Source organism: Mirounga leonina, unplaced genomic scaffold (assembly GCF_011800145.1).
Source record: "Mirounga leonina isolate KUSES-001 unplaced genomic scaffold, KU_Mleo_1.0 Mir_127, whole genome shotgun sequence".
Classification (NCBI taxonomy): Eukaryota; Metazoa; Chordata; class Mammalia; order Carnivora; family Phocidae; genus Mirounga; species Mirounga leonina.
In genome coordinates this window covers 24914837-24922634 of record NW_023270316.1, presented here as the reverse complement: position 1 = coordinate 24922634, position 7798 = coordinate 24914837, and positions in this window count along the sequence as shown.

Sequence of the window (7798 nt, the reverse complement as noted above, 5' to 3'; positions counted from 1 at the left end):
ATCCAATTCCTTTTTACCAGAGACTGGTTTGTAGTGTGTCTCTCACCAATTTCTAACCAATAGGATACACAGGATAATCTTTTGGGGTTTCTGAAAAAGATTTTCCTCTATAAAAAAAATGGGGATATCTGGGGTATCCTTTACCGTTTTTGGACACTGTTTTAGGAATTTTATGATGCTTGGAGTTGGTGATATTCAGAGTTGCTGTCACCATCTTAAAGAAGAGGGTGTAACCAAGACAGTGAAGGCAAAGAAAAATACACAAAGAACCCTGGTCCTTGGGGACGTCAGCCAGCCTGTGAGCCAGTCCTGCTTTTGCCCACCTCTGAACTTCTTATGCTGAGATATCACACATGGTTTTCATTGTTCAAGTCACTTCCAGCCAGGTGTTATGTTATTGCCACTGGTACATTGATTTATACCTTTCCCTTCCTAGCAAGATATTTTTTACTTAAACTTGTTCAGAATTTTGAAGCTACAGGGTACCGCTTAGGTCGCTCTGGTCCCACATGGGTTCCTTTGTCATTATTTTAGCCCTGCAACATTAGCATGCTCACCTTACGGCACATTTCCCCCAAGGGTCTCAACACAGGTTTTAGCACAGGTTACTTAAATTTCCTTCAAGATGACTAGATTTTAAAAAATAAAAATCCTGGTGCTTTCCATATGTGCTGATTAAAATGAGCAGCAGACCAAGGTGAGTTTATTAAAAACAGCAAGAATTGTAGCATGGAAGAGAAAGGCCAACCAGTAGGGAACACCACAAAATTAAAATTACAAAATAACCAAGCTGTGCTGTCAGAATCTATTGAGTTCTGACTCTTAACTCTGGTGTGGAAATGTGAAGAGGTTGAAGTGAAAAGCATTATTTCTGAGGTCTGGAGATCAAATGAAACAAAGTAATTCCTGGCTAGCAGAAATTAGTTGAGTTCAGTGGGGCCTGTATGCAAGATGCTGGGGGTGGCAGGAGACAGGCGAGGGAGCTGGTCAAGAAGATCCATCATGGAGCTCAGGTATCGGGGAGGAACAGTAAAAATCGAGGCAGAAGTGTAGGCAACTCTAAAACGGACCAGCCTCGACACAAAGCTGTGTCCTGGCATTAAGAAGTTGTGAGACCTTGCCAAAAACAATTCATTTCAGAGGTTCAGCTGCATTCCAAATTAGAGGAAATAAGACCTAACAAATAGGGATATGGAGAAGCTTAAATGGAACCTCCCAAACAAACCCCTTAGCATATTTGCTGGCCCATAATATCTATGCAATAAACGTTATGTAGGGTTTTTTTTAAATCATAAAAATATACATGTATTTCTGTAGAGCTATATGGAAGGAAGGGGAATGGCTGTTTGGGAATTAGAAATGATTGAACAACTGATAATTAGTTGTTTTTATAAGTGATGAAACAATCCATGATTTGGTGATACTACTTGGTTCAGTAAAGAGAAATTGCAGGACCCAAAATAAAAAGGATAGTAAGTTCAGTTGCTCACTGAAACTATTAGAGAAAATTCTGTGTAATTCAAATATAAGGAATTATAAGATTTAAGGTACTTTATTTTGTCTGCATCAGACTATTTCTAATTTTTCTTGTTATGGCAAAATCTTCTACAGACACTACTCTTTTTTTTTCCTTTTTCAAAATTTAAATTCAATTAGTTAACATATAGTGTATTATTAGTTTCAGAGGTAGAGTTCAGTGATTCATCAGTCTTATATAACACACAGTGCTCATTACATCATTACATCACATGCCCTCCTTAATGTCCATCACCCAGTGTCCCCATCCCCCCACCCCCCCCCCCCCCCGCAACCCCCTGTTTGTTTCCTATGATTAAGAATCTCTTATGGTTTGTCTCCCTCTCTTATTTCATCTTGTTTTATTTTTCCCTCCCTTCCCCTATGACTCTGTTTTGTTTCTTAAATTCCACCTATGAATGAAATCACATAGTATTTGTCTTTCTCTGACTGACTTATTTCACTTAGCATAATACCTCTAGTTCCATCCAAGTCGTTGCAAATGATGGCTGAGGTTTGGTGTTTTGTTTTGTTTTGTTTTGTTTGATGGCTGAGTAATATTCCATCGTAAATATGTACCACATCTCTTCTTTATCCGTTCATCTGTTGATGGACATCTGGGCTCTTTCCGAAGTTTGGCTATTGTGGACATTGCTGCTACGAACATTGGGGTGCAGGTGCCCCTTCGAATCCCTACATTGTGCAATTGCTGGTACAGACACTACTCTTAAATTATTGATTGATTTTTTTTTAAGATTTTATTTATTTGAGAGAGTGAGAATGAGAGAGAGAGAGAGCACATGAGAGGGAGGAGGGTCAGAGGCAGAAGCAGGCTCCCTGCCGAGCAGGGAGCCCGATGCGGGACTCGATCCCGGGACTCCAGGATCATGACCTGAGCCAAAGGCAGTCGCTTAACCAACTGAGCCACCCAGGTGCCCTATTGATTGATTTTATTCCCCAGGTGATTTGGCAGTATCTGGAGACATTTTTGGTTGTCTCAGCTGGCCGAGATTGCTACTTGAATCTAGTAGATAGAGGCCAGAGATGCTGCTAAACATCCTACAATGCACAGGACAGACTCCCTACTACCCCCCAGCAAAGAATTATCTGGCCTCAAATATCAATAGTGCCAAGTTTAAGAAACCTACTTTAAAGTAATTCAGTGTATTTTTAAGAACAAGGGTTACTGTGGTGTGTGTGTGTTAATGTGCAAGAATAAAGGCATGGAACAAATAGATGAATATTCAATGGACAAGCAGTGAAAAAGAGGAGGAAAAAAGGAGCCTTGCTAATCAACTAGTCAGCACTGCAAAGCCCATTACTTGTATGATAGCATTCACTGGCTTTAAATGGCAAATTCAGGACTAAAATCCAGAGTTTGGTGTTTCTAAATCAAGGTGTATTCCCTGAGATTTTCTCTCAGATATTAGTATTAGAGCTAGCTATTTTTGTTTCATTGGGGTTATGGTAAACATAACTGTCTGAAATGGTGGTGATGGTACTTCTTATTTGAAGTCGTAGCATATCAGAAGCAGTGGTTTCTATTTCACTGTACATGTTTTTATAGACTTTGGGATTCCTGATCATATGGAAACACATTTATGAATATTCTAGAATCTATCCATGTTATAAGGTAAATGACAGCAATATATCACTTTAAAAATAACAAAACCTCTACTTTATGTCCTTCCTGCTGATACAATACAATGAAAACTTGTTGACTATTGATAATTATGATCACTAAGAAATAAAGTGGGCATTTTCTTTGTTAACTGAACAAGTTCTGACTCAGAAATAAAATTAATCACTGGAAAAAATACACCCTTGACCTTTTTAAATACGTATTGTCAACTGTCTTGTTTCACATGGTTCAATAGGGTGAGAGAATACCTATACTTAACTAGTGAGACACAGTGTTGCTAATGCAAGGTGCTTGTACTGCAGGAGGAGAACGCCTACTCCTCAACTCCTCTGCATTCTCCTCTTAAACCAGAGCAAGGAATTACAGGACCAGAGCTGGTGCTCCCACAACCTTTTAGTGAGCCCATGTTCCTCACTGGCTCGCAGGGGCTGTAGTCTGCTGTGTCTGTGGGAAATTAGATGCAAGCGCAAGATGCATAAATTCCTTTCTCCATCAGCAAAGATTGCAAACCATGAAGAGCCACAGAAGCAGAGTCATGAGGGTGTTCTTCAATGCCCGCAGGTTTGGATATTCATGAAACTCACTAATAATGAGTTCTCCATCACTGGAAGTATTCAAATATAGAATAATATGGATGGATGTCTTAGAAGGCAATCAAGCATTGAGTGAGTGGCCGGAATAAAACATCCCTAGCATTTCTTCTGTGCCTGGTATTTTTTTTTTTTTTTAAGATTTTATTTATTTATCTGACAGAGACAGCGAGAGAGGGAACACAAGCAGGAGGAGCGGGAGAGGGAGAAGCAGGCTTCCCGCAGAGCCCAATGCGGGGCTCGATCCCAGGACCCTGGGATCATGACCTGAGCCAAAGGCAGACGCTTAACGACTGAGCCACCCAGGCGCCCCGTGCCTGACATTTTTAATCAGCATATTATACTACACACTTTCCATAATACGTAAGAGAAAACAAATAATCACTAGTAAGAATGCATAAAAAATATAGGAAAAAAAAAGTATAGAGTCCTGGGATTGGGACCCACATCAGGCTCGCTGCTCAGTGGGGGTCTGCTTCTCCCTCTCCCTCTGACTCTGCCGCGGCTCATGCTTTCTTTTTTTCAAATAAATAAAATCTTTAAAAAAAAAAAGACACTCTCTCTCCCTCTGCCCCTCCCCTCACGCCCTCTTGTCTCTTTCTCAAAACAAATCCTAAAAAAGAATGCATTACATTTGTTTCTGATTTCTCTTAAAATATAGTAAGGAAAAGAATAAATTTATATAAATTAATTTTTATATTTCTTTCTATTATTTTGAAGTTTGATGCTTATGATAAATAAAGGAGTGGCCTCCAAAAGATGTCCATGTCCTAATTCCTGGAACCTGTAAATATCTTATATTACATGCAAGGGGTAATTATGGCAGCAGATGAAATTAAAGTTGATAATCAGGTGACCTTGAAATGGGGGATTGTCCTGGATTGTCTGGGTTGTGCCATATAATCAAAAGTGTTCTTAAATATGGAAAAGGAAGGCAGAAGGGTCGAAGTGATGAAATTTGAGAAAGACTTGATCAGCCATTGCTTGTTTTGAAGATTAAAAAACAGGGCGCCTGGGGGGCTCAGTTGGTTAAGCGTCTGCCTTCGGCTCAGGTTATGATCTCAGGGTCCTGGGGTCAAGCCCTGCATCTGGCTCCCTGCTCGGCGGGAAGCCTGCCTCTCCCTCTCCCACTCCCCCTACTTGTGTTCCTGCTCTCGCTGTCTCTGTCAAATAAAAAATAAAATCTTAAAAAAAAAAAAAAAAAAAGTGAATTTCATTAGATTTATATTTGGTTATCTTTAGTTTTATCTTTACTTTTTACTGTGTGAACTATTCCTAAGATTGGGTGTCTTCTAAGAAAAGTAGACTTACACCTTTAAGAGTTTTGTTTTTCAAGAACTTATTTGAAGTGATATTCCCCCCACTTGGCAGCTCTTCTGCTTATCTGTCAAATAGCCTGCAGGCTGTTACGCCTTTTTAGTGTTTGAAGGTTTATCTTGAAGATAGGTACAGAAAGACAGTCTTTCTTACTAGATTTTTAAGGTTTCTTTTTTTTTTTTTTTTACGATTTTTATTTATTTGTCAGAGAGAGAGAGCACAAGCAGGGGGAGCAGCAGAGGGAGAGGGAGAAGCAGGCTCCTCACTGAGCAAGGAGGCTGATGTGGAACTCGATGACCTGAGCTGAAGGCAGACGCTTAACGACTGAGCCTCCCAGGCGCCCCTTAAGGTTTCTTTTTAAGGTTGTTTGGCAAATCACTCTTAACTTAGGCAACTTTGAACCACAAAGATAATTTTAGAAATATCATTTACTAACAATAAGGATTTACATAAACCTTTCTGTAGAATTATTTTGCTAACACCTTTATAAAAACATGCTAAGTTGCTGTTCCTTCTTTAAAATTCTGAAAATGCTTATACTCCAGATGTAAAATGGCTCTCTTTAGAAATTTCAAATGTGTTTTGCATGGAATTATTATTGAGAAGTAAATATCATGTCTTCAGTGCAAATCAGTTTTTTGACCAAGAAATATATATCCATCTTGTTCATTTTCTGAAATAAATATATTTTTATTATTATAATATATATAATTTTTTAAGTTTGAATAATAATTTTATATTAACCCCTCTAAGTCCACGAAATATTGGCTTTTAGTCATGTTTGACTTTCTTTTATGTTGTAAAATTAATGAAATTTATAATTTTTAAATGAAAATGATACCAACTTGAAAAAACTTAGCATATTTTCTAGTAACACAAACTTAATAATATAATCACTCTATGGAGAGCCTAAATATATTTTGGAGTCTTTTTAAAACACATTATGTGTTTTATTTTAACCTCAATATACTGCTACATTTTAATCCCTAAGCTTTTCAGGGAATTTAAAAGCTAAGTTGATACCTCTGTAGTAAAAACAAATGTAAAGCAAGAGAGCTTTCTTTGCTTTATTAAAATTGTGACGGGATACACAGTTGATAGAACTAAAGACATTTGTTATAGAGACATATTCTTCTATTTATTGCCACTGTGTGGACACATTGGAGCAATTTACTCAAAATCAAAAGCTGTCTTCCATAGACGTGTCAAGATAGTACACTATCCTCAAAGTAGTAAGCAGTATGTTTTGAATTATAGGGATTATTGATGTGGTTAATGGCAAACTGGGTCTTCAGGAATAAAATGGATGGACAGTGCACCAAAGTACAATTTAGCTATACGATGGGAAAAACTAAAGTCCTGATGAATAAGAAACACATTTAAATTACTCTTTTCTTGAAGATTTCAAATAAAAAACCAGGAGCTTTCCCTCAGTTTCAGATTTAAGGAAATTCATATACTCAGAATCCCACTAACCAAAGGCAGGTTTGAATTTCTTAAGAAGTAGTTATCAAAGTGTGGTCCCTTGTTCAGAAACACCAGTATCACCTGGAAACTCATTATAAAAGCAAATGCATTTGGGCATATCACAGAGCTACCAGATTAGAAATTCGGATTTAGGGCTCAGAAATAGGTCTTTTAAAAAGCTCTTCAGGTGATACTGATTCACACTATAGTTTGAGAACCAGTGTTTTGTTTTGTTTTGTTTTTAAGATTTTATTTATTTATTTGACAGATAGTACAAGTAGGCAGAGAGGCAGGCAGAGGGAGAGGGAGAAGCAGACTCCCCGCTGAGCAGGGAGCCCCACGTGGGGCTCAATCCCAGGACCCTGGGATCATGACCTGAGCCGAAGGCAGCTGCTTAACCGACTGAGCCACCCAGGCACTCTGAGAACCAGTGTTCTTAAGAAAGAACCGTACAAGTCTTGCATGATTTATGCAGCCTGTCCTAAAGAGAACTGTGCCCGTTTAACAGGGTGACTATGACTAGGAAACAGATATACCAAAAAACAAACAAACAAACCAAAAAAAACAAATAGGGGTTTTTAGATTGTTAGATTTTTGTCCTAAATGGTCCCTACTCCTTGGGCAGTTAACATATGAAGTTTGGGTCCAAGTTTATCTCATAGAAGGCCCAGTAAGTCCACAACCTTTCCTGAAGTTACCTCTTCAGTTCTTGAAGGAAAAGTTAAATTAGACATACTTGTTAAATGGCAAGATCTATACCTTGGCTTCCTGATCTATGAAGTGAGTGCTATTATTGCTGAAGGAACCAAGTGGAAACTTGAGGGACTGCCCATCCATACCAAAGTCATAATCCAAAGCAATACCACATTCTTGGAAATTTTCGGGATTTTCAGTATCTTCAAAACCTTAATGGAACACCTGGGTGGCTGAGTCGGTTAAGCTGCCTTCGGCTCAGGTCATGATCTCAGGGTCCTGGGATCGAGCCCCGCATTGGGCTCCCTGCTCAGCTGGAAGCCTACTTCTCCCTCTCCTCCCCGCTCGTGCTCTCTCTCACTATCTCTGTCTCCCTCTTTCAAATAAATAAATAAAATCTTAAAAAAAAAACACCTTAAGAGATACAAAAATGATGTTCTTACCATATAGCTTTTTATATAATATATCTGGTGAATGGATCTTATAGTCAGGTAGTGACTGTAATCACAGTTGAGGCCAGAGAGGTGACATTTTTGCTGATAAATTAGCAAGTCTCTGGCACCTGGCAGCTGTT